The 27,993-nt window shown below is 41.4% G+C and overlaps 1 pseudogene; it reads right to left on the reverse strand.

Moving 5' to 3' along the window:
• Positions 1–27,993, reverse strand: part of LOC127624918 (short transient receptor potential channel 5-like) — a 57,330-nt pseudogene that overhangs the window by 23,955 nt on the left and 5,382 nt on the right.

Consider the following 27,993-nt stretch of genomic DNA (forward strand, 5'->3'; position numbering starts at 1 on the left):
CTCTTGATTGGTGGATAAGCATGTGTATGTTTTGGAGGCCCCGCCTCCAAGGCCGAGGCCCTAGGCAACAGCCTAGTTCGCCTATAGGTACCGCCGGCCCTGGGTGTATGGTGGAGTGTACACATGGAGGCTAATGTGCTATTTTCACATTATAGCTGGTTAGAGTCGGGTTGATGGCATGGACATTTGCGGCGAGTCAGCGGCGGAGGTTTCTTTCAGCTATGTTTTATTCGCCTAAAACTCCTCTTTTTTTTTAGATGTGGGGTGGTGCTGAGCACTTGCATTTTTTTTCAGTTGATAGCAGTATTAGCGTGTGAGTGAATGGTGGCTGGTTATACACTGAGCAATCGTGCAATCTTGGGTTTACAGCGTCTTTCTACTGACATGTAAGTGTGTTTCTCCACTTTACCATTGGATCTGGGTAAGGTTAGCTAAACTGTCTGTGGTTTCTGTTAAGGTGAGCGTGTGTGTCTGAGGACCGGATCTCCTCTGAGGACTGCGGAGAACAAGATGGTTATATAGTCCAAAGACATTAAATGTGATGCCAGTGCCATTTTGTTTCTTGTGTTGCCTCTGTTTTACTGGCTATTTTGCTTCATGTTTATCACCTTATTGTGCTGTTTGCTTTACGTTTGTTTTTGTTTGGTTTATGTGTTTTGGTTTATTGAATTGTTCTGTGTGTATGTGTTTTGACAAGGTTTTGTCTTGTTTTGTTTATTGTTTGTCCTTAACCCTGTTCCCAAACCATTCCAGGGTGGGAGGCTGTTAGCCATTTGGCTGAGACGTGTATTATTTTTATCCCCTTCACGTGGTGGGGCTGTTAGTGGGGTGGTGCTTAATGGGTGTTGGTTTGCTTTATTCTTTTTTTTTATTGTATCTGTACGTGTTTGAAAATGTGTTCTTTATTTTTGGTAATTGATTTTGTTTCTTTTTCTTTCTTTACTGTTTGACTGGCATAACCTGCTTTCATGGTTGCCAGTTTTTGTTTTGTATTTATTTAGCATTTTTGGATGTATGTAAGCAATTGGGCTAGCTTCTCTTTTTTTTGTAATTGGATTCTCTTTTTTTTCTTTTTTGTATTATGGGGTTAGATCAATGCCACTTGTCTAAGGAGTTTGGTGGTTTTGGTTTGTTCATCAACATTTTCCCTTGTTTTGTTGCTGTCATAGTGCAGTCAGTAACTGATTTCTGTTGTGTTTTCTTCTCTTTTCCAGGAGCTAACGGACCCCAGGACAGGGAGGCTAGTTGCCTTCATCCGGTGGTGGTGGTGTGTGTCCCTCACTGACTGCTGCGTAAGCCATTACACCAACTTTTTCACAGTGTGTGGTGTATGAGTGTGGTCAGGTGGAATAATGTGGTTTCAGGTGACCTTCATAACTATCAGTCAGCCTATCCCGCTTCTGGCAAGCCTGGCCCTTAAAAACAGTTATTCTTTTGGTTTATTTTTTTTTTGGATTTTGCAAATAACCCAACAAGGATAGAACTGGTTTATTCTGCTTAACCAAGTGATTTTAATGCTTACTTCGACCATGTTTCCATAATAAATAAATAATATATGTATTGATTCCCAAATCTCATTCTCAGTCTCTCTATTTATCAGCCTCAAATTGGTAAAAGCTTATCTGTGTGTCCTTACTGGGAGTATTTCCCTGGTTCTCCCCGAGGGTGGCGTAGTCGGTTTTTTGAGTGAATTTGATGTGAGCTCAATTGCGTTCTCCCTCACTCGTTTACTGCCACACATATAATAAATGTGACTGGGGATATATGCTCTCAAGCCCCAGAAATTGCCATAGAATATCACTTAAGTAGTCCAAAGGGATAGCTTTGTGTGAGGAACATTCACACTGAATATTTGAATACGTGCAAGCACAAATTAGATTTCAAAACTTCAGCAGAGGGGAGGATTTATCAATTAATAACACCATAAAATTAGGCCTGTTTCTCACACAAAGCTACTTACTAACTTACATTTTTGATCTTTTTGATCTTAAAGTGATAGTTCACCCCAAAATTTAAATTCTCTCATTATTTACTCACCCTCATGCCATCCCAGATGTGTATGACTTTCTTTCTTCAGCAGAAAAAATAGAAAAAGAACTTAGCTCAATAGATCCTTAAAATTCAAGTGGATGGTGATCAGACCTTTGTAGCTCCAAAATTACATAACGGAAAATTAATCCATATCCATATGACTCCAGCTGTTAAATCCATATATTCAGTTTAAAATGTTAACTCCTTTTTTTACTCTAAATCTCCACTTTTACTTTTACATTCATTTGCATTGTAATTTGTGTTAAGCAGAAGAAATAAATTCATACACATCTGGGATGGCATGAGAGTGAGTAAATGATGAGAGAATTTTCAGTTTTGGGTGAACTATCCCTTTAACAGCTCCTGTCCCCATTCCAGCCTGATCTCAGGAAATTTGATATTTGATATTTGAATTTTGACTTTGACGACAGTTTTGCAAAATTATATTATGTGGTTCCTAACACATATTGCGGCAAATCTGAGGTGAAATGTCCACTGTGTGATGTTACAAGCGAGATACATTTTCTCCCAAATAGATGAGGTTTTGAAGATTACAATGATAGGTCCAATGAGCCACTTAAAAATTATTTTGCAAAAATGTAGGTGTAGTAACATGATTCAGTGAGACCAGGTTGCCCCATTTACATTCATTGTATGGAAAAGAGCAGCATGAACTTTCTGCAAACTGGAAAGAAAGTCATATGGGTTTGGAATAAATGATGGTGAATAAATGATGACAGCATTTCATTTTTTGGTTAACTATTCCATTGATGTTTAAAGAGTTTAGATAGAACTGAGTTGAGATATTGCAAATTATCTTGACTTTCTCTCAAACTTCTACAAAACCCTTAGTCTGTTTCCCACACAAAGATATTTACTAACTAAAATGTTTGATCATTTTGAGCTTAAAGCGATAGTTCAACCAAAAAAGGCACTCACAGCAATGAGCTGGTATGAGTTGTTCATCATAGCGATGAGCATGTTGAGCAGCACCACCAGAGAGATGACATTATAGGTGCCGAACATAGTGGCCCCCACAAACTCTGTGAACTCATGACAAGCTTTCACATTGGTGACGTAGAATTTAGCAGCCCAAACACAGACCAAAAGAGTGACTGAAGTGTTTCAAACAGCCTGAGGGAAGATAGTGAAAGAGAAAATAAAAGCAGTCCCAAAGAAATAAAAGCAGAAGCACTCACACAATATTACATTTCACTGAATGCATAAACAGTTTCTTGTGGGAAAAGACAAAGGAAAAAGAGGATAGGATATTCTCACAGGATTAGTTTTGATTTATTCAGATCTCATTGAACATTTTTGTTCACATCATTACTGAATCGCCTTGAGTGGAAGATTCTTATCTATTACACAATAGTTGATAGATGATGAGCCACTCCATCCTTTCTGCATCGTCCTCTGAGATCAAATGATTCGGTATTACTCACACTATGATCTACAGAAGATCATAACCATTTCTACTCACTTCATTTCTCATTTGTTTCTCATTCTGACCTCTGCAGGAGGTCAGCATTAAACTGCGTGTGGCATCCTTGCCACATTACTTTCATTGATCAACCAAATCATCAGAGAGGGCTTTGTAATATGTGCATCACAGTCCATTTACTTTCATTGATCAATTAAAGCATCAGTGTAGGCTTTGTAATATGTGCATCATAGTCAATTTATTTTGATTATTAACAAAGCTAAGAGACAAATAGGAATCTTATGTGTTATCATTTAATGTGTAAAATTCTCAACATTTCAACATTTGTGAGGTTTGTTCCATTTAAACAGATTTGAGGTTAAATTATTTAATGTTTTGCGATTGGAAAATAGTGATCTGTGACATTCTGTTATGTTGGATATTTAAAGTTTTTATGTTTATTTGTTAATGGGGATCTGTGGATACAGTAAAATATTTAGATTTTTGAGTAAAAAGTATTGTTCCCCTTCTGTCACTCACTTGACTTTGTGTCAAATGTTGTGACACAAGGGGTCTTTCTTGAGAGCCTCGCATACCTCTGAACTTGAGAATAAGCCAATGAGAAATTGGCAGACAGAATTTGCATCTCCCGCCCCTGGACATATGGGTATAAAGGGAAGCGTGTGTCTGTCAGTGAGATTTTTTCTTCAGAGCCGAGCGGTTGTGCGGCAGCAAGCTGAGTCTCACTACTGTCCACTCTCCTCTATCAGATCATTGCTGTTGGATCTACGGCCAATTATCAGCGGCTTTCTCCCTCTCTGCAGTCCACGCCCCTGGGTGCTTCAATGGTGCTTTTACAGATATACCTTTATCTTTCCCCTCTAAAAGAGAGTATTTTCGTTCACAAAAGAGCAATACACAGCAGGCATTGAACGTCCTTATCAGGACGCGTCTTTTTAAAGATGTCTTTCCGCCTCTGTGTAGTTCCTGAATGCAGCTGTTTTCTCTCCGCTCCTGGTGGTCATAAGCGCTGCCTCGCGTGTCTGGGCTGTGATCACACGGAGGCAGCATTTATGAATGGTTTATGTTCTCATTGCGAGAACATAGCCATGGCATGTTGCGATCGCGGCTTTCTCCCTTCCTACGGGATTAAGGCCAGCGTGGCCGACGATGAATGCGATTTGGGGAGACCAGCGGTCTCGGTTTCACCGGGTAAATCCCCACGAACCAACTGCCCCCCCAGCACGCTCACTTGCTTCCTTCCGGCTCTGATGCAAGACCGGCTCACTTCATGGCCAGTCAGTTGTCACATTCGGACCCCACAAGCTGAATGATGATTGCAGCGCTGCATCGGAGAGTGTCACAACGGCGTCTGGTGCTATTGACTGGTGCTAGACTCCTTCGGTCTGAGGCAGACGAGCAAATGTTCACTCTGCTTACCCGGGTTGCCGCGAGCGAGGTTAGTCGATTGTTTCCTCGGGTCTGGGCGCCGTTCATAGCCACCGACCTCGCTCTCAGAAGGGTCTCTACAGCCCTTACTTCATCGTACCCCAAAAAAGGCAGTGGGTTGCAGCCAATCTTGGACTTGCAAGTTCTCAACCAGACTTTACACAAACTCCCGTTCAAAATGCTCATGCAGAAATAGATTTTAACCTGCGTTCGGCATCAGATTGGTTCGCAGCGGTAGACCTGAAGGACGCTTCCACTTCCACGTCTCCATTCTGCCTCGACATCGACCTTTCCTGCGGTTCACGTTCGACGGTCAGGCATTTCATTACAAGGTCCTCCCCTTTGGCCTGTCCCTGTCCCCACGTGTCTTCACCAAGGTCAAAGAGGCAGCCCTTGCCCCGCTATGGGAAGTGGGCATCCGCATACTCAATTACCTCAATGACTGGCTCATTCTAGCTCATTCTTGAGAGTTACTATGCGCTCACAGGAACCAGGTGCTCAGGCACCTCAGCCATCAAGGGCTTCAGGTCAACTGGGAAAAGAGCAAGCTCTCCCCGGTTCAGAGCATCTCTTTTCTCGGCATGAAGTTAGACTCACGAACGAGCGCACGCAGTCGGTGCTAAGGTGCCATGCTCTCTTCGAGCCCGGCACAGCGGTTCTTCTAAAACAGTTCCAGAGGCTCCTGGGGCATACGGCATCCTTGGCCACGGATGCTCCGCTTGGGTTGATGCATATGAGACCGCTTCAGCACTGGCTTCAGACTCGATTCCCAATTTGGGCATGGCGCCACGGCACATACCGTGTGTTAATCACCCCTCAGAATTTCAACCCTTGGACAGACCTCAGTTTTCTGCGGACTGGACTCCCCCTACTGCAGGTGTCCAGACATGTTGTGGTCACCACAGACGCCTTTCAACTGGGTTGGGGCACCGTGTGCAATGGGCACACAGCCACTGGCTCGACATGGCACAGGTAGATCCAAGATAATTCCCACTGCCCGCTCTGGTACTCCCTAACAGAGGCCCCTCTTGGGACAGACGCGCTGGCACACAGCTGGCCCCGGGGGCTGCGCTAGTACGCACTTCTCCCAGTGAGCCTTCTTGCACTGGTGCTGTGCAAGGTCAGGGAGGACGAGGAACAAGTCACATAAGTGGCTCCTTACTGGCCCACTCAGACTTGGTTCTCGGATCTCATGCTCCTCGTGACAGCATCTTCCTGGCAAATTCCCCTGAGGAAGGACCTTCTTTCCCAGGGACAGGGCACCCTCTGGGATCCGCGCCCAGACCTCTGGAATCTCCACGTCTGGCCCCTGGATGGGACACAGAAGATCTGAGTGACCTACCACCTGCGGTTGTAGACATGATCAACCAAGCCAGAGCTCCCTCTACCAGACAGCTTTATGCCCTAAAGTGGCGCTTGTTTGCAAATTGGTGTTCTTCCCGGTCTGAAGACCCACAATGATGCACAGTTCGGTCACTGAATCCTCCCCGGCCAAGCCTGTTCCCCTCCTGGGATCTATCAGTGGTCCTCTTGGGCCTTCAGAAACCCTCCTTTGAGCAGCTTTACTCAAGGCCCTCTCCTCTTAAGATAGCTTTATGCTCTATGACGAGAAACAAAGAGAGAGAAAAGGCCGTAGCTGGCCGGCTTGCTCCCATGATAGTCATGTCACCTGTTCCCCCCTTTGGGGTGCTGGCAACCTAAGGCCTGTATATGACACCTTTTTCTGGGGGCGTTGGGGAGGGTTACGTGCAGCGATACAGTTGCTTTTAGCATGCAGTAGCTTGCTTGCACCTGTGTCAGTGCAAAAACCTGACTGACAGATGCACGTCCGCTTCCCTTTATACCCGTATGTCCAGGGGCGGGACATGCAAATTCTGTCTGCCAATTTCTCATTGGCCTTTTCTCAAGTTCAGAGATACGCGAGGCTCTCAAGACCCCTTGTGTCACTACATTCGACACAACATTTCGTTCTCTCCATCAGGGAATGGAGGTTACAACAGTAACATGATGTTTTTATTTTTGAAGTGAAGTTTATTTTTTTATGATACTTTTGGGTCCTTTTCTCAACATTCATTAAAACATCTCTTTTTGATTTATGCATAAGAAAGAAAATCATATGGGTTTCGAACAATATAAAGATATCATTTTTGGGTGAACTATTGATTTAAACAGGCCATTTGTGTCATATTTTATTATGCAGCTGTGCCTACTAAAAATTGGTATGTGTTGATGCATTTATCTGGTTAATGTCTGAAAGTTTATGCATCTTTGCACCTTCAATAAATGGTCTTTTTGGACAGCTGAGGAAGTTCTAAGTTCTGAAAGTTACAATTTGTTAAAATCAAGCTTTATCTAAAAAGTTCAAGGATAAGTTGGGGTACTCGAGTTTGGACTCGGACTCGAGTCTGAGTCACGAGTCCAATTTTAATGGACTTGGACTTGTCACAGACTCGGATGCAAATTTACTCTGACTTCACTCGGACTCGAGCCTTTGGGACTCTAGACTTTTTGCAGAGTCCAGCCGAGTCCATGACATTTTTGATGCAAGTAAAAAAAAACTGAAATTAAGGAACACATCTCATGTAGCTGTATTAGGCCCTCAAGTCACAGATGTAGCCAGAGTTGTTTCACTGTGTTTAAGCAAACATGCACACACACATATACACGTGCACCGGCACACTCATCAGTCAGCCAATACACTTGAATGTTACTACAGAGACTACTTTATAACATCAACTACCATGATGTCTGGCATGATGAAAATATATAGACGGGTATGTATCCAATGTAATAGAAATTAAACAAGGCAGTTTCACACGACACGGGACCTGACAACCAGTAAAATTGCATGTGGCATTTGTGCAGCCAAGACAGTGCTCGCATTGCGGTTTCATCGTGGTTAAAAACTTAAAATCAAGAACTTCATTGAGTGAATTACCCACATCATGTCTCTCACAGTTTACTAAAAACAGCATTTCGAAATAAAAATAGATAAAATAGTATTAATATTGGATATTCAGTCTTTTTAGGCATAATGTATCTACACATGTAGGCTTCTGTTGTCTCTTGTGGTCCACGTTGTGTTGTCAGCTTGAACTGGTCCATAAAAGCTTGAGGAATTAACTGTGTAACTTTTTAAATACAATTGTGCAGCTGAAGACTACATGGATGAATGGGGGAAAATTCCACTTGCTAAATTTGACAAACTCGTGTCTTCAGTACCCAAATGATTATTTAGTGTTATTAGAAGAAATTGGGATGTTACACAAGGTAAAAGTTAAAATATTGTGTTGTTGTAGTGCTTTCAATGCAGCACAGGTTGATCACTCTTTTTTGTTTTTATTAGCAATTTTCATACTGTCACAACTTTTTCAGAACTGGGGTTTAACTGTAATAGAAATTTTCTGTCAATTTTGGACCGTGACAGTTATGGTCGCCATCCACTTTCTCTAATAAAAACAGCTAAAGAACTGCTAAAGAACACAACAAGGATGAGTAGATAATGATAGGATTTTAATTTTTGGGTGAACTGTTGTTTTTATCCAGCTGAACACAATTAATTGCACTCACGTGGAGAAGGCGTTGTTCTGCCTCTCACAGCGGATCCCTTTACAGTTGTTGGGCTCATCGGCTGCCTCCGTCTCGTAGTAGAAGTAAAGCTGGTTAAGGCTGTTGGCGAAAGCCAGCAACACCAGACAGTAGATGAAGAAGAACTTGAGGATGTCCAGCAGCATTCGACCCAGAGAGATCTGCAGCGGGCCCAGGTGAGAGTTGGCCGTGAACAGCGAGATAAGACGCAGTGAGCTGAAGATGTTGGCGATGGCGAATAGAGCCTCTGCAATGAGAGTTGGATGCCACATCTCCCATTCTACACGAGGACGACAACTGTTGTACTGATGGAGAGAGAAGATACAAGACATTATGGAGAGAGAGCTGTAGTTCTACAATCAACAAACTTGCTGAAAGTCCTTGTAATTGAAACCTTACTGTGTTTAATAGGAGGACCGGTCCTAAAGATATTAAACAAATCTTGCACAAACATGTCATGCAAGATTCAGTCCCACTATTAAGCAGCCGATTATACAGCCTTAGTTTAACCTTAGTTCAAAATCTACCTTCTTTTGAGTTAACCTTTGCCTGAATGTGTGCCATGTTTATTATGGCAGGAACAGTAGTAGTAGCATGCTATTTCGAATACTACTATCTAATATAGTTCTTAATATTCTATTAGTTATACAGTAGTTATACACATTATGGCATAAAATATGAATGGATGTTGATTTAATTGTTGGGGTATGAGATAAGAAATTCTTAAATAAATTCTCAATAATGTATTTGTTATTAACGGATCAGACATGGCTTGAAAAAAATTCCCCAAAAACCACAGGGAGGAAATATTGCCACATAAGGAAAAAGTTCATTTCTGAAACGGGGTTTCCGTTTCCGGAAACGTAATTTCCAAATGGATTAGAATGTGAATATTTAGTGACTTAATACAATTGTAAAAAAAAAAAAATTATAATTATTTTTAAGGTTATGGAGTACTACTCCCCTCCTGAAACACCTCTTTTGAGGAGGCTTTTAGACCAGGACATGGAGGATGAGGGTCAATTTCAAATTTAAGACGATCTTGATATATCCCAATGGTGACGCTTCTTTATCAAATCTATTGTTATTTGCTCTTATTACTATAACCTTTGTTACAATAAAGTTGACCAGCATTAAATCACTAAAAAGTATGGCAAGATTTTAGAAAGGCTGTAATACCTACAAAAATAACCTTAAACCAGTGGCTAATTATTCATCAACTAGGGGATGTCAGCCAAAACAGAAAGTTGTTTCAGAGCTAGTTATTGCATGTTGATGAATGATTATGAAGACTTTTGTCCTTTGGTGTACCATGCACTTGTATATCATGCATAATAAAACAAGGATTGATACAATTAATATATATATATATATATATATATATATATATATATATATATATATATATATATATATATATATATATATATATATAGATAGATAGATAGATAGATCGGCTAGAATGTGTGTAGTTCAAACCATTGAATGCACTGGTAGTTCCAGTCAGTTTTAATTAGATATGAATGCGCTGTTGGTAACCACAGCAACATAACATTACAGTGTAAGCAGAGTGAACTCTAGCAATTGAAAACATTTCCTAACTACTTTCATCAGCATAGCTTTAATGGAATTCAGCTTGTTTTGCATTGAGGGTGAGATAAGAAAATCAGGACCTTTTAAGTGTGTCTTTCGCTTTCTGGCAAGACGATTTGAACTATAATATGTTGTGTATATTATGTCTCTGTGCTGAAGCGCCACCTATAGCCACTAGAGCAATCCCCCCCCACCCCCCACTGACTCACACGCTGAAGGAGAAGCACTGTTGTTTACAAAATGCACGCAGCTTTTTTCCGGTGAAGCACTACTATTCATGGACCAGTTGCGATTTCATTAATGCAGTCAATCATACAGCCTTTATGGATACCATACCGATGTTCTGGAGTGTTTTGAATTAATACATTAATTCAGTAATACAGTAAGTGCTACTTTTACTGTCACTGCCATGTTTGTAACCTCATTATATAATACATTTCCTCTGTAGTGTCAACCACTCTACATTCTGTATTATTATTTCTGGATTGTGCATTTGAATTCACCGTTTTGACCAAGTGTGTGGTCGCACTACTTTTTCTCTGCATCTTATTTAGAACAGGCGGAGCTGCAGATGTAATGGCCCTTAGATAAAATTAACCACTATTTTTTATTCTTCCAGTTATAATTTTCACTGAAAAAAAAAAATCTATGACAGCTGTAACTAATCAATGCTGGCAAGTGACCATGGTAGAAGCGGGAAAATACACAGCTAGTTGTGCTTTAAATTATTTGAAATGCACTTTGCCTCGGGTGGTTTTTCACCTACACGTAGTGCATTCAAAATCCTTTAAAGCACACCTAGCCGTGGATTTTCCCTTACATACAGTATATACATAAAAATGTTCCCTTACATGTAATACATGCATACAGTATAATATATATATATATATATATATATATATATATATATATATATATATATATATATATATATAATATCATTTTAAAAGAAATATTCCTAAGGGCATTGGAAAATGCATTTAAAATTGATGCTTTTATTTTGTGTGTGTATTTGTTGTGCAGGTGAGGACCTAAAAGCGATGTAACATAAATAGAGTCTTTAATGACAGTTCAATGCAGCAATAATGAAGGACACAAATCTTCTCCTTGAGAGGTAAATGGCAAACACAAACTACCCGCAGAGAGGGCGATAAATAACAGAAACTTCTTCTGATAACTTTCAGTGAGAGTCCTTAGGTAGCAGTCGGGGGTAGCATTGAACAGGTAGTGTGGTGAGGCGGATGCCAACAGGACAGGACTGGACAGTGACAAACGAGACAGTGGTTTGCTTCTTGCGAGTGAAACTCTAGTGAGACTCAGACAAAGAAAGCAGCAAAAGCAGAGAAAGAAGTAGAGACCTAATCAGCGGGGAAACGAGAACAGGTGGGAAGAGAACTAACAAGGAATTAAGGGGAGATAAGGAACAGCTGGAGGAAGAGGGAAAGGAAAGGGAAAGTGACCTATAAAGACCAGCAGAAGGCGGCAGAGTATAGAGAAAGAACAGGCACAGGACATACCATGACAGAACGATACACACAACAAGACAGTACCCCCCCCCCCTCAATGAGCGCCCTCTGGCGCTCCCGAGGAGGAAACCTGGCGGCTCTGGAGGAAATCATCAATTAGCGAACGGTCCAGCACGTCCCGAGAGGGAACCCAGCTTCTCTCCTCGGGTCCATATCCCTCCCAATCCACCAGAAACTGATGACCACGACCCCGAGGGCGCATGTCCAGAATCTTGCGGACCCTGTAGATGGGCGAGCCTTCAACAAGAATGGGGGGAGGAGGGACGAGTGGGAGCGCGAGAGGCGGGCTTGACACACGAGACGTGGAAGACCGGGTGGACACGGCGAAGGTAGCGGGGGAGAAGAAGTCGCACCACAACGGGACTAATGACCTGAGAAATGCAGAAAGGACCGATGAAGCGCAGGGACAATTTACGAGAGGCAGACTTAAGGGGGAGGTTGAGAGTGGAGAGCCATACCTTCTGGCTGCGACAGTATCTAGGGCTCTTAGTTCTACGCTTGTTAGCAGCTCTCACAGTCTGGTCCCTATAACGGCAAAGGGCAGACCTGACACCTCTCCAGGTGCGTTCACAGCGTTGAACGAAAGCCTGGGCGGAGGGAACGCAGGAATCTGCGAGCTGAGACGCGAACAGCGGAGGTTGGTACCCGAGGCTACTCTGAAAAGGAGACAGCCCGGTGGCGGACGAAGGAAGCGAGTTATGGGCATATTCTGCCCAGGGAAGGTGTTCAGACCAGGACGTGGGGTTACGGAAAGAAAGACTGCGCAAGATGCGACCAACAGTCTGATTGGCCCATTCGGCTTGACCGTTAGACTGAGGGTGGAAGCCGGACGAGAGACTGACGGAAGCCCCGATCAAACGACAAAACTCCCTCCAAAATTGAGACATGAACTGCGGACCTCTGTCCGAAACGATGTCGGACGGAAGGCCATGAATTCTGAAAACATTTTCGATGATAATTTGTGCCGTCTCCTTAGCGGAGGGGAGCTTAGCGAGGGGGATAAAATGGGCCACCTTAGAGAGTCGATCGATGACCGTGAGAATAACTGTCTTGCCTGCCGACGAAGGAAGTCCGGTGATAAAATCTAAGGCGATGTGAGACCAAGGTCGAGAGGGAATGGGAAGTGGTCTGAGAAGTATGGCAGGAGGGGAGCTCCCAGACTTAGTCTGCGCGCAGACGGAGCAAGCCGCCACGAAACGACGAGTGTCGCGTTCCCAGGTGGGCCACCAAAAACGCTGGCGAATGGAAGCGAGCGTACCCCGAACGCCGGGGTGGCCAGCCAACTTGGCCGAGTGAGCCCACTGAAGGATGGCCAGGCGGGTAGGGGCGGGAACAAAAAGAAGGTGTCTAGGACAGGTGCGCAGCGAAGGTTTGTGAGCGAGCACTCGTCTAACCTGCCTCTCAATTCCCCAGACAGTCGACCCGATGACACGTCCCTCAGGGAGAATCCCCTCGGAGTCCGTGGAGGCTTCTGGAGAAAAGAGACGCGATAAGGCATCAGGATTGGTGTTCTTGGAGCCCGGGCGGTAGGAAATAACAAAATCAAATCGAGCGAAAAACAGAGCCCAACGAGCCTGGCGCGAGTTAAGTCGTTTGGAAGAACGAATGTACTCTAGATTTCTATGGTCAGTCCAAACGATAAAAGGAACGGTCGCCCCCTCCAACCACTGTCGCCATTCGCCTAGAGCTAGGCGGATGGCGAGCAGCTCGCGGTTACCCACATCATAGTTACATTCAGACGGCGACAGGCGATGAGAAAAGTACGCGCAAGGATGGACCTTGTTGTCCGAGAGAGAGCGCTGGGAAAGGATGGCTCCCTCGCCCAACTCTTACGCGTCTACCTCGACCACGAACTGTCTAGATAAATCAGGAGTAACAAGGATGGGTGCGGACGTAAAGCGATCCTTGAGAAGATCAAAAGCCCTCTGGGCAGAAACGGACCATTTAAAGCACGTCTTGACAGACCTAAGGGCAGTCAGGGGAGAAACCACCTGACTGAAATTACGGATGAAGCATCGGTAAAAATTAGCGAAGCCGAGAAAGCGCTGCAGCTCAACGCGTGACTTAGGTATGGGCCAATATATAACGGCTTGGACCTTAGCGGAATCCATCCTAATACCCTCCGCAGAAATGACAGAGCCGAGAAAGGTTACGGAGGAGGCATGGAAAGTGCATTTCTCAGCCTTCACGTAAAGACGGTTCTCTAAAAGGCGCTGAAGGATGCGACGAACATGCTGGACATGAATTTGGAGTGACGGCGAGAAAATCAGGATATCGTCGAGGTAGACAAAAACAAAGATGTTCAGCATGTCTCTCAGGACATCATTAATCAGTGCCTGAAAGACAGCTGGGGCGTTTACGAGACCGAAAGGAAGAACCCGATATTCAAAGTGCCCTAACGGAGTGTTAAACGCCGTCTTCCAATCGTCCCCCTCCCTAATGCGAGATGGTAAGCGTTACGCAGGTCCAATTTAGTAAAAAACTTGGCTCTGTGCAAGATCTCGAAAGCTGATGACATAAGAGGAAGCGGGTAACGATTCTTAACTGTTATGTCATTAAGCCCTCGATAATCAATGCAGGGGCGCAAGGATCCGTCCTTCTTCTGAACAAAAAAAAACCCCGCCCCGGCGGGAGAGGAGGAGGGGACAATAATACCGGCATCGAGAGCTACAGATAAATAATCTTCGAGAGCCTGACGTTTGGGAGCCGACAGCGAGTAAAGTCTTCCCCGGGGAGGAGTGGTTCCCGGAAGAAGCTCGATATTACAGTCGTACGAACGATGTGGAGGGAGAGAAGTGGCCCGGGATCGACAGAACACCGTCCGCAGATCGTGATACTCCTCCGGCACCCCCGTCAAATCACCAGGCTCCTCCTGAGAGAGAGAGACAGAGGAAATGGGGGGAATAGCAGACATTAAACATTTCACATGACAAGAGACATTCCACGAAAGGATAGTATTCTTAGCCCAATTAATATAGGGATTATGTCGAACTAGCCAGGGATGGCCTAAAACAATAGGGGCGAAAGGTGACTGAAAAAGAAAAAAAGAAATGGTCTCGCTATGATTACCAGAGACAGTGAGGGTTAAAGGTAACGTCTCACGCTGAATCCTGGGGAGAGAACTACCGTCCAAGGCGAACAGGGCCGTAGGCTCTTCTAAAACCCTAAGAGGGATACCGTGTTCCCGAGCCCAGGTCTTGTCCATGAAACAGCCCTCCGCCCCAGAGTCAATAAAAGCCCTGCAGGCGGCTGAAGAACCGGTCCAGCGGAGATGGACAGGAAAGGTGGTGCAAGCTCTTGAGGGAGAGGGCAGAGTTGTAGCGCTCACCAGTAGCTCTCCTCTACGAGCTCGGCGATGAAGGTTGAAGTGTTTCTCAATACGAATGGTGAGTTCAATCGTGGAATCCACACGGGAAGGGACCTCTCGAGAGAGAATCTCATCCTTGACCTCCGCGCAGAGACCCTCCAGAAAGCGGGCGAGTAACGCCGGCTCGTTCCAATCGCAGGAGGCAGCAAGAATCTGGAACTCAATGGAGTAATTAGTGACGGACCGCTTATCATCTCTTCCTTAAAGTCCTGATATCGGCTCAAGCAATCAGCCTCCGACTCCCAGATGGTCGTTCCCCACTCTCGAGCCCGTCCAGAAAGGAGAGATAATACATAGGCGATACGAGCTCTGCTCTGGGAGTAAGTGGTGGGCTGGAGAAAAACACCTACATCACACTGGGTGAGAAACGCGCGGCATTCTGTGGGCTCACCAGCGTTATTTGATTATTTATTACATTATATTTTGGTTATTGATCCTGGGTTCAGGAGGCACAGGAGTCTTGGAGGCGACCGATGAATCAAGGCGAAGAAGGTGTACCTGACCTGTGAGGTCGGCGACTTGAGCAGCTAGGGTCTCGACAGCATGTCGCGCAGCAGATAGCTCCATCTCGTGTCTGCCCAGCATCGCGCCCTGGAACTTGACGGCAGACCGTAAAGGATCCGGAGTTGCTGGGTCCATCTTGGTCTGAGTCTACTGTTGTGCAGGTAAGTGAGGACCCAAAAGCGATGTAACATAAATAGAGTCTTTAATGACAGTTCAATGCAGCAATAATGAAGGACACAAATCTTCTCCTTGAGAGGTAAATGGCAAACACGAACTACCCGCAGACAGGGCGATAAATAACGTTAACAACTTCTGATAACTTTCAGTGAGAGTCCTTAGGCAGCAGTTGGGGGTAGCAGTGAACAGGTAGTGTGGTGAGGCGGATGCCAACAGGACAGGACTGGACATTGACAAACGAGACAGTGGTTTGCTTCTTGCGAGTGAAACTCTAGTGAGACTCAGACAAAGAAAGCAGCGAAAGCAGAGAAAGAAGTAGAGACCTAATCAGCGGGGAAACGGGAACAGGTGGGAATAGAACTTACAAGGAATTAAGGGGAGATAAGGAACAGCTGGAGGAAGAGGGAAAGGAAAGGGAAAGTGACCTATAAAGACCAGCAGAGGGCAGCAGAGTATAGAGAAAGAACAGGAACAGGACATACCATGACAGAACGATACACACAACATGACAGTATTTTTGGATAACAATTTTTTTTATAAATAATATGGTGAAACAATAATAATTCCACCTTGCCCCTCAGGACTTCTGTAACATTCCCTACCCTCAAAAGAAAAAAGACAAACAGAGAATATATGACCATCATAAGGCTAACACATACTCCTTTTTACATAAACATGTTACTTTGCCTATTCCACTTATCCAGTAGACCAGTCATGTTAGCATTTCAGTTTCATATTCCAAGGAATAAAGAAGACTCCATTCTCTGTGATTGCACCTGTCCTCCAGATGCCGGATCATTTGTTTCAAGTCTCTCCACTTGTGTCTACTTTTGAGCTTGTATCTACTTAGGAGAGAAAACCTCAAGCCATGACTTCGTGTAATGAATTCTGAACTGGAGCTTGAGATATGACTACCTCAGCTTTTGTCTTGAGGTTAATACATGACAATATTAAAGGGCACCTATTATGGAATTTTAAAAATTACCTTTCATTAGGTGTGTAACATGAGCAAATCAGGTAAACATAAATGCATATTATAAGACAACAAAAGTGTTTTTTGTCATTGCATGCATGTAAAACTGTTGTTGGGGACTCCCAAAACAATATGAGGAACATTTTAAATGCCATAATAGGTGCCCTTTAAGAATTAGTGAATGTTCATTGCCTTCATCTGAGGGATAAAACCATAGCTGTATCAATTTCCTGTGCAGTGTGCAAGTTTTATTACTTAAGAAATGAGCCACCTAAATGTATACCACACTCAAATGTGAGCTAAATAAATATTTTTACATTTTGGAATCCAGCTTTGTTGTCAGCCTACACACATAACATTGGCCCCATTAAGTCACACTTACAAATGTCCAGTATGAATATTTCTGCCTTAGATAACCAAATATCAAACCAAATGGCATTTATTTTAAAAGAACATAGCACCAGCAAACGTGTCAAGCAAAATATTTTATACAAATAAAGCTTGTTGGATTTTAAATGATTGATTAAACAATATACTGTATATTGTTCAAAATTAAAAAAAAGTATGTGGACACTTTCTGTTTGGCAAATATTAGTAGATCATGTTCATGTGATAAACTACATCTCTAGTCACTCTGCTAGGACACTTACCTAGAACCCAGGGTAAGATCATCCACTCTACAATGGTAGGCGGAGGTCCCTGTACGTGCAAGTCCGTTTGCACAATATGCTGTGAGGCGAGGAGGAGGAGGAAGAGGAAGAGGAAGGTGAGGTAGGAAGCAGTGTGACAGATGAACTTGATGAAGGGTTTCTTGATGAACACACCCAGGGTGCTCTTTGGAGCCAGAAGATATATGAGGGAGAAGACAGGGAAGAGCAGGCCAATGGTGAACGCAAGTGAGGAGCTTTACTGCCCAGTGACGTCGCCTCCAGCCTGGGAAACCATCATACCACAGTGTAGCCAGCAGCTGCTGGCAGTTAGGCTGAGTCACAAACTGTGATGGACAAACACAAGAATATGTTAGCATGACTGAATCAATAATCCGGTGAAAATTCAAGTCAATTGCTGATAACCAGAGGTGCTAGTCATAACTAGGATAGTTTACACATACACACACACACACACACACACACACACACACACAGACACACACTCTTGTTGTGTTTCCATGTTTTATGGGGACTTTCCATAGACATAATGGTTTTTATACTGTACAAACTTTATATTCTATCCCCTAAACCTAACCCTACCCCTAAACCTAACCCTCACAGAAAACTTTCTGCATTTTTACCTTTTCAAAAAACATAATTTAGTATGATTTATAAGCTGTTTTCCTCATGGGGACCGACAAAATGTCCCCACAAGGTCAAACATTTTGGGTTTTACTATCCTTATGGGGACCACAAACTGATAAATACACGCTACACACACACACACACACACACACACACACACACACACACACACACACACACACACACATGTTGTGTTTCCATGTTTTATGGGGACTTTCCATAGACATAATGGTTTTTATACTGTACAAACTTTATATTCTATCCCCTAAACCTAACCCTACCCCTAAACCTAACCCTCACAGAAAACTTTCTGCATTTTTACATTTTCAAAAAACATAATTTAGTATGATTTATAAGCTGTTTTCCTCATGGGGACCGACAAAATGTCCCCACAAGGTCAAAAATTTCGGGTTTTACTATCCTTATGGGGACATTTGGTCCCCACAAAGTGATAAATACACGCTCACACACACACACACACACACACACACACACACAAAATAATTCTGCCATAATTTGCTCACACTCATGTTCTTCCAAACCAATATGACATTCTTTCTTTTATGAAACAGAAAAGGAGATGTTAGACAGAATGTTAGAGAATGATAGCCTCTTGATAGTCACCATTCACCTTCATTTTATGGAGAAAAAAAAATCCAGAATATCTTCTCATGTTCCATGGAAATAATATGAGGTTGATTTAACAATTTCATTTAGGGGGGAACCAACCCTTTAAAATAGAGTCACCTTTTTGGTTGCTTGACTTTTATGCATGAAAAGTGTGATGAAAATCATACAGCTGTTTTGTACAGACTCTTGACTACTTAGTACTGCATATGATATGATAAAAACATTATAACATAATATCATTTAAAAGTGTATTATAATTGAATCAGTTTGATCAAGAAAGGTCATGGGCCTATTGCAACAAAAATCATAAAAAAATTATATTTTGCATGTACTGTATATTATTTGCATCGTGAGATTATTTCAATGGCAGTCACTTCAGCTCAGTTAATGTGGAAAAATCTTATTTGCATTACTTTAACCCCCTGGGGTTGACGAACACGCCGTTTTTTAAAATATAAATTACATTTGAAAAGTACATTTGGAAGTATGCAGCACTGTAGATTGTTTGCAGTTGAATTTAATTAATGCTGATTTTCATTAAAGAAAATCTGATAAAATACTGTATTACAGTAATGGAAATTCGATGGCATATGAGCTCATTTGTTATGGAACAAACATTATAAATGCAAACTTTATTCAAAGAGACGTCATTTTCTTTATACAAAATATAATTTCTTAGTTTGTTCTTTTGGAGTAATATGCTTTTATGTTCAGTCATGAAGCTCTTCGTGGTACAATCTCATACTGTAGGTCCTTTGACGTGTAATCTGTTAGCCAATCAAATTGCATACTCCCACTTTTTCTAGTATTTTATTTGTTTGCAGGTATGCCAGTTTCACTGCAGCACGCTACAAGAGTTCAGTACAAGTGTTCTCTGAAACCCTCCTCCTCCCCAGCACCACATGTCAAGAGTTGCTTTAAGGAAATGTATGAATGTCTAATTGTGCAGCAGCAACATGTATGTCTTATTGTGCAGCAGCATGTGTTTGCATGTTTATGACAGTAGCAAGTCTTCAGACTTGCTCTGCAGCACCAGTAGCTTAAGCAGATCAAGTCAGCCAACTAATCTTTCTATTTATTATAACACCTTAAATTTATTCAGAGTTGTCATGACTGAAATGGTTTTCACAAATATGTATTTTATTCCTTTTTTGTGCCCTTTTTATTCTCTGTATGATGACTTAAACATATGCATGATGTTTCTCAGAACATCTGAAAACACTCAGTTAAGTTCAAATAAACCATAGCTCTTTTAAATGAGTATTGAACTGCTCTTAGATTCTACTGCAGCTCTGTCTGAAATGACTTTGCGTTATGTCTTCTGATAAAGTAATTATGTATTTTCAAGGAATCTTTTTTAGTCAACCTGATGTCAGAGGCAATTTGTCACTGTTTCAAATGTTTTATTGCTTCTTTTGTGTTGTATTCTCTCAAATGTCTCTGTGAAGTACTAAGTTGGGTACTTCAATATTAATGTTCCCAAACAACCTAGTATGATTTTACGCCAGAAGGTGTACCTCAGGTGACCTCCAGGATGGGCGTTTCTAAACTGTCCAATGAAACTAGGGAATCTCAATGTAGTAGGCGAATCATGTGAAGTGGTTGATAAACACCCAACTGATTGGAAAATGCCTATTTTTGTTCTGCAGAGACACATGTCTCTCCAACAATGTTTCTAGTGCACTACTTTTGAAATATAAAGAACAATAAATCAAAGAAACCATTAAACAACCAAATACATGTTGAAGAGCTTCTAAAAACAGTGAGGTTTGGCATTCATCGTTTCTAAGAAGCAAGGGCATAGATTTGGTTTGAAAGTTGGTAGGGACATATTGCATTATTGAAAATGTTGATATTCCTCATATAATAAGTCTAGTTTTCTATTCCTTTGCTCCATCATATTACATATTAGAATTTTTTTATATTATATTAATCACTATTTTGATCATGACGATCATGAAAAAAATCAATTTTTTTTTCTTTCTGTATTTTATAGACAAAACATGCTTTTCCTGTCTGCGCGATGTTCTTCAGATGCAAAATAAAACATGTATTGGCTAAATGCTATATATTGTGTGCAGAAAATACAGAATATTTGTTAAACATGTAAACATCCTTGCACTGACACTCATTTTGACGAGCTATTTGCTGGACTCTCTGACACACAGCTATGTCGTCATAGAAACACACATATACTAGATGCATGCCTAATATTTTCTGCTCCCTGTTTCATTATAAACTTTAGGGATGAATGCAGTTGAATCATACTGCAAGTATGTATATATATATATATGTATATATATAATATATATCATCCATCCCCACTGGCCACCACTAAAGTCTTAATTCGGGATAGCAATCAGTTGTCTGTGCATTTATAATTTTAAAATCCTGTACCTCTAATTCACCCCCTTACCTAGCAGAGTCGCTCAAATTAAAAGGTGTCTTCCTCAAGAGGGCACTTACAAAACTCAGGACGTTTTTGACTTAGTCTTAGATAGGAAACATTTGTACACAAACAGTATGCTTGTTTAAATATTAAGCCTTTAACTATTAGTTTAAAGGCTTTTGGACCAAAAGCCGGTTCTCGCCTCCTCCTTTCCATTGATCCCTTTACAAAAACATATTATAAAGTATTTTCTAAGTGGAAAAATTGCCCAAATTTTGGTCAGGACATTTTCAATGTTCTAAAAGTAGCCCATGCTAAGGAATGTAAGTAAGCATTTAGAAGTTACTTTTATTCCACACGCTGCAGCACCGCCATCATTTGTAGCCCGCATTTTGATTTCATGACCAAAAATATATTTATCAGTATCGAATGTGTGTGAGTTGTGAGGTGTCAATTATCAAGAATCTTTATAGTTGCTCTCTGTATTGTTGAATCACAGCAGTTAAAGAGGGAAATATACTGCAAAAGGATGTAACGCATGAAATAAACAACAAAGAATATCTGAACTAGTATTGCCAAAAATTCTACTAAAACTCAACTATGTCAGCTAACATAAATAATGCATATACTAATACTTCCTGCATACTGAATCAACACCTACATGAATCTAACTTGAAATGGTTATTAAGCAGTATTTTATTAATCACTTTTATTTGAGTGTCATTTCAAACATCAATATTTTTATCAGTTTAAATATGTCAATTTAATAACTTGTCTAGAGTAATACACCTGAGCTTGTTGAGTAGAAATGTAGTATGCAGTACTTGCAGGTGGGGCTGATGTATCTATTTTTAAACACAGAAAGCATGAAGATCATCACAACAGTTAAAAGAGGGTTGTTTAAAAGTACCAGCACTGAAATTAAAATAGAGGTAGAAGGAAGCACTTGATCTATCTCACAGAGGACTGGTTGCTTAGTGTGAGCACCCCCCCAAGATTTCAGTCCACGCTGTGTTTGAAAAGTGCAATGAGAAATACAATTCCCCTCTCAGTTAGTTACCACAACTGCTCAAAAATGGTCCCTTTGACACATTGCTGATGTGTAAAATTGTGTGCCTGCCCATCATAATTGTGTAAATAATGTTTCGCAAATCACATTTTCCCTTGGTTGCCAGACCTATTGCAATTTTATTATGTTTATTGAAAGGAGCCAGTTCTGCTGTGAGGTACTATTAAACAGACAGCTTATTCAAAACACAACGTCAACGACAAACATGAACTGCAACCGCTCATGAAAGCATTGTGAAATTACTCCATCAGCATTAGAAAACAACTGGTCCTTGCAATACCTTAATCACACGAAGCATTTCACAAGATTATTATTATTATTTTCTGAAGTGTGTAATTTTTAAACAATAAAGCGTCAGTGAATGTAATTGAATAATTGAATTTAAAAGATAATGACTGGCAAAATTTGGAACAGCCATTCTACTCTTACTATTTCTGCCATATCTATACACAGCAAAAATAGTAAGAGTAGTACAGTAGTATGTATTCTGAACAGAAGCGTTTTGGGGTTTGGGCCAAGAGAAATTATCAATTGCATGAGATCTGTAAACTCTTTTTTTCATTTATTTTATTTTATTTATGAAAAATGTTAATGTGTAGCTAATTGTTTCCAAGGGTGTATATAGTACATTTAGATACTAAAGGTGATATATGGGGACTCTATAATGGGTAATTTTATTTTTGTCAGAACAGTTTACTTGTCTTTTGACAGATGAAAATGACTGAAATGGATATTGTCTCTATGTCTCCGCTATGGTTTACTGTCAATAAAATAACTTTTCTTTCTCTGATCGTGTCAATCCATCGCAACTCTACTCTCATTAAATCATGGAAGAGATGATGCTGCGATAGCACATTAAAGCAAGAACATTTATAAAGGAATCAGATTTAAATTAAGTTAAATTATACTTTATTGTCCTGTTTTTCCCATAATATTTTTCTATTTAACTCTAGCGCATAAACTCTATGTCGATACATTAAATGTTGCAAAAAACTGGTTCAGAAACACTTTTTGTCACGTGACAGAGTTTACCCCAATCGTTAGTCTGTGTTAATCATGTGTGACAATGTACAGTATACATCTTTGAAAGCCAATTCATTGTAACGTGAAGCATTCCTCGCACTGTTATGGATTGGTCTTAACGGCATACAAGCACTGATCCGATGCTGTAAACACATCTGTGTCATGACACTTCTAGGAGTGCCAACACAAATATCTTGTATAATACACCCATCATCGACAAGTGCAAGGAGAACAAATGAATGCCCACTGTTTGCGATTAATTTAATCGTGGTAGCCATCCGTTTACTTTTAAAGTTCCTTTTCCACACCATTCAAAATAATAGAAGGCAGTCATTGAATTAGCCCACAATACAAAAAACAAAACAAAAACAAACACATAATTTCTGTGCACAAAGATGTTTTAAATTAAAATAAATACACAATATTAGGAGAAAAACATCTGTGTGCTTAAATGGAGTAGGCAGGTTGTTCGTGGGGAACTACCCGGCAAAACCGAGCCCACTGCCATCCCCAAATCACCTCCATCGCCAGCCGGGTCATCCTCAATCTCGTGGGAAGGAGCGACACGGGGGGTGGCTGGAGTGGCGTTCCTCTTTAAGAAGGAAAGCCGCGACCGTAACGTTGCCATGGTGAGGTTCTCGCAGTGAGAACACGTACCATCCACAAATGCCGCCTCAGTGTGACACGAGGCAGCGCCTGTGACCATCAGGAGCAGAGAGAAATCGACCACATCTAGGAACTAAACAGGGGCGGAAGGGCAACTTTATAAAGATGCATCCTGAAAAGGCTGTTCAACACCAGCCGTGTATTTGCTCTTTTAGAGAAAATAAACTCTTTTACAAATATTATCTTTTAGCAGAACTGTCGAAGAGCCCAGGGGCAAGCTGCACTGCCGTGCAGAGAAGGAGAAAGCCGCTGATATGCGCTGTAGGATCCAACAGCGTAAGCTCTGCAGAGCTCGCTGATCGCACAACCGCTTTTATACCTGTATGCCTGGGGGAGGGACATGCAAATCTGTCTGCCAATTTCTCATTGGCCTTTTCTCAAGTTCCTTCAAGAAGTCCCCTAGTGTCGCATCACTCGACACAACGTCGAAGACAGAGGGGGATCATATTATATTATCCAAAATAATTTATTTTAGAATAGCTTATTTATGCTGTTTTGAGCTGCTATTGGTTTGAAAGCTTTAATGCTGACATTATACAGTCCAATAGCCTCTGTTGTTAGCATTTTGTGGTTCAAAGCCAGCAACATTTGGCTGTTAGTGGAACAGGGGCATAATACAATGATACCCACTTAGACTCACCTGACTACGCCAGAGATTCCGAACATAGCAAACATTTTCAAACAGGTTTTCAGAACACACACCCCTTCAGTCAAACAGATTGTCCCACCCCAAACTCACGCTATTGGTTGAGTCAATGTTGTTGCAGTACAGGGCGCAACAATCAGGTTCCAGAATTAAAATAATCCCATTCGTTTTCTCCATAGATTCATTGATTTTTAATGATAACTTCTTTATTTTTATAATTTTTTATTTAACTTTGTTATCTGCAATGCTTCATGGGATTGTGGACCATTCCTTCATTAAAGACATTAAGAACACATGTTAAATCAACAAAACGTTTATGTAAGGACTTAAAATGATTGCCACTGCTCTGGAAGTGAGATGTGAATATTTCTTATTAAGGTACACTTATTAAGACAACACAGTGTGGTGAAACCTAATTTGATACTTGAGAGGAAAACAAAAGGTTTGTTGTTGTGCTATATGACTAAACCAATTCACTAGTCCCTGTTTTTATTGATTAAAGAAAAAGTTTTGAAAGTGAAACTGAGCTTGATTCTGTTCCAAATCTTTTATTTCATTTGTGGAAGACAAAAGGAAATGTTTAGTGAATGACACCCCCAGTCACTATTTACTTTCATGGTATGGAAGAAAAAAAAAGAAAGATAGGTGAATAGTGAATAAAGACTAACATTCTGCCTAACATCTCTTTGAGTGTTCCAATGAAGAAAGAAAGCCATTTGGGTTCGGAACAACACGAGGGTGAGTAAATAACAGAAAATTTATTTAGGGTGAACTATCCCTTTAAAATTTCTCAATCTTAGATACACACCTCTTTCTGGTGGTACTTGATGACTAGTTTGAGCTTGGCCAGGTCTCTGCCCTCACGAGTGTCCAGTTCCTCGCTGTGGTCATCTCTGTGGTTCAGGACGGTCTCCAGCTCACGGGAACTGCATGCCTGATCCAGCAGGTCTTTAGCTAAAAGTTTGCACTGCTGCGATAGCTCCTCGTACTCCTGCCAAAACTCGTTCTCCACCTTACTGAGCTCCTTCAGCTCCCAGCCCAGCCTGAACGCCATCAAGATGGGGTCCTTGCTGGACAGGGCGATGAGAGAAGGACTGGCCAAAGTTTTGTAGACGTTCAGGCGTGAACGGGAGTGGCACAGGCTGTCCACCTCTGAGCTGGACACACACTCCACACAATCACAGCGGATCTGGTGTGGTCGTTGAATGGTGACTTTACGTTGAACCAACAGCTTTATTATCTCATAGTTGTTAGTGTGGGCAGCCAGCATGATGGGTGTGATATCAGGAGTAAATTCAGAAAACTGCGTGTCCATCATGAGAGAAAGAATCTACATGAGTGAAAACCAAGAAATAATATACAATTAATTGGGGACTATTAATCATCTAATTATCAAGTGTGATGTTCACCCAAACTTTTTGTCCTCATTTACTCTCTTTCATGTCATTAACCTCTGTCACCATTCACTTTTATTGCATCCTCTCTCTCTCTCTCTCTCTCTCTCTCTCTCTTTCTCTCACTTCCGGTGTGCGTGTTGGGAGCGAGTGCTGTGTGAGAGACACGTGTGTGAGAGCGTTCTGCTTTTTTCAAGCTGATTTTTCGTTTTTTTCTCGAATTTTCTTATTTATTTATTTATTTACTTATTTATCTATTTATTTATTTTTTTCACATCTTTGAGCACGTTTTTTATTTTTATTTTTATTTTTTTTTTTATAGGTTATATATCGCGTGGTGTGTGAGGCAGTATGACGTCTACCCCCACGGGGGGAGCGTCGCCTCTAACCCTCCGAAATGGTTTCAGGTGTGCCCCGGAGGCGAATACCTCTATTGAGGATGTTCTCCTTGCTGTAGGAGCCAAGGTTGGCAATGAAAACATTAGTTCTGCTTCAAGAATGAATAAGGCAGTCGTTGTTTTTTTGAAAAATGAATTTCAAGTAAAAACCTAATTGAAAGCGGAATATGGATCAATGAAACGTATGTGCCTATTACACCGTTGTCGGCACCAGCATCGAAAATTGTAATCTCAAATGTTCCCCATTCGTCGGCAATGAGAGTATTATTAAAGAGCTGACTAGATTTGGCAAAATTGCCGGCGCTATAAAAGAGATTCCCTTGGGGTGTAAAACGCTGCACTGAAACACGTATTATCTTTTAGGAGACACGTTTACATGTTTTTGAGCTCTCCCACTAAAACGCTTGATGTATCGTTTCGGATCTCTCACGGAGAGAGTTCATATATGGTGTACGCTAGTACGGAGACTTTGCGTTGCTTTGAATGCGGGGATATTGGACACAAACGCTTCACCTGCCCACACAAAGCGCGTAATGTTGAAGAGGGAGGCCCAACTGAAACATCTGACAAGCCGCAGGTTGTGATGGAAAGTACACCGCAACAACCTGAAATGGCAGATACGAACACCGAGGTAAGACCGAATGTTTCGGAAGATGTTATTGATGCTGAGGTTCCAAGTTGTAGTGGGGTTGGTAAGAGTGATGTTTGTGGTGGTCTAGTACAGGAAAATGAGACGCATGAGGGGCAAAGCGAAGAAATGGATGATTTGTCAGAAGCAACTGTAGAGAGTTGTAGAGATGATGAGTCATGTGCTGACCTTGATGTGGCAAATAGTGGAAGTGATCTGTATACAGTTGAGCAGATCAATGCATTTCTGGATGAGACAAAGGGTAAAAGTGTTGAAATTGATAAGTTTTTTCCAGATTTAAATAAATTTGTGTTATCTGTTATAAATGTAAGACAAGATTGCACCCTAGATGAATTATCCCAGCAGAAAAGGTTTCGATTAAAAAAATACATAACAACAATTAGGCAAGGAGTAAAACCAGGCAGGGCGAAATGCCGAGCCGTGAAAGGTAAACTAAAATAAGTGCACGATGGGTATCTATCCTTTTCCTGGTATTCTTCTCACATTTCTGTTTATTTCTGCTTTCCTACACTATTTTATTATGGATGTCCTACGAGTGGGGTCCCTAAATGTAAATGGTCTTAGGGCGAGTAATAAATGGTCATTGTTAAAAGAATGCATAAAGCTAAAAGAAATTAATGTGATGTTTCTACAAGAAACACACAGTGATATAAATAATGAAGTAGATTGGGGTTTGTGGTCTGATGGTCAGTGTTTTCTTAGTCATGGGACAAATTTAAGTGCAGGGGTGGCAATATTGTTTTCTCCCGAATTAAATGTAAATATTTTATCTATTAATGAATTGGAAAAGGGCGACTTCTTTTAATTAAAGCTAAAATAAAAGATTTGTGTTTTGTCTTTGTTAATATCTATGCACCAAATATTGGTAAGGACAGAATTAAGCTTTTTGAGATGCTAAAAAATACTCTTGTTTCTCTTTCACAAGAAGATTTTTTAATTATAGGTGGAGATTTTAATTGCACCCTTGATTTTGTTATTGATAGGATTGGAGAAGAACCACATCCTCCTTCTGCTAAAGTTTTGAAAGTAATAATCACTCAGTTAGGGCTAGTAGATGTGTGGAGGGAAAAAATAAAAACGTGAGACAATATAGTTGGATTAAAGTGGCAGTAGATAGAGTCAGTGCGGCACGTCTGGATAGATTTTATTTACATAATAATCAGTGTAATAGAGTGATGGGTGCATATATCACACCCTGTGTTA

Source organism: Xyrauchen texanus, chromosome 31 (genome assembly GCF_025860055.1).
Source record: "Xyrauchen texanus isolate HMW12.3.18 chromosome 31, RBS_HiC_50CHRs, whole genome shotgun sequence".
Classification (NCBI taxonomy): domain Eukaryota; kingdom Metazoa; phylum Chordata; class Actinopteri; order Cypriniformes; family Catostomidae; genus Xyrauchen; species Xyrauchen texanus.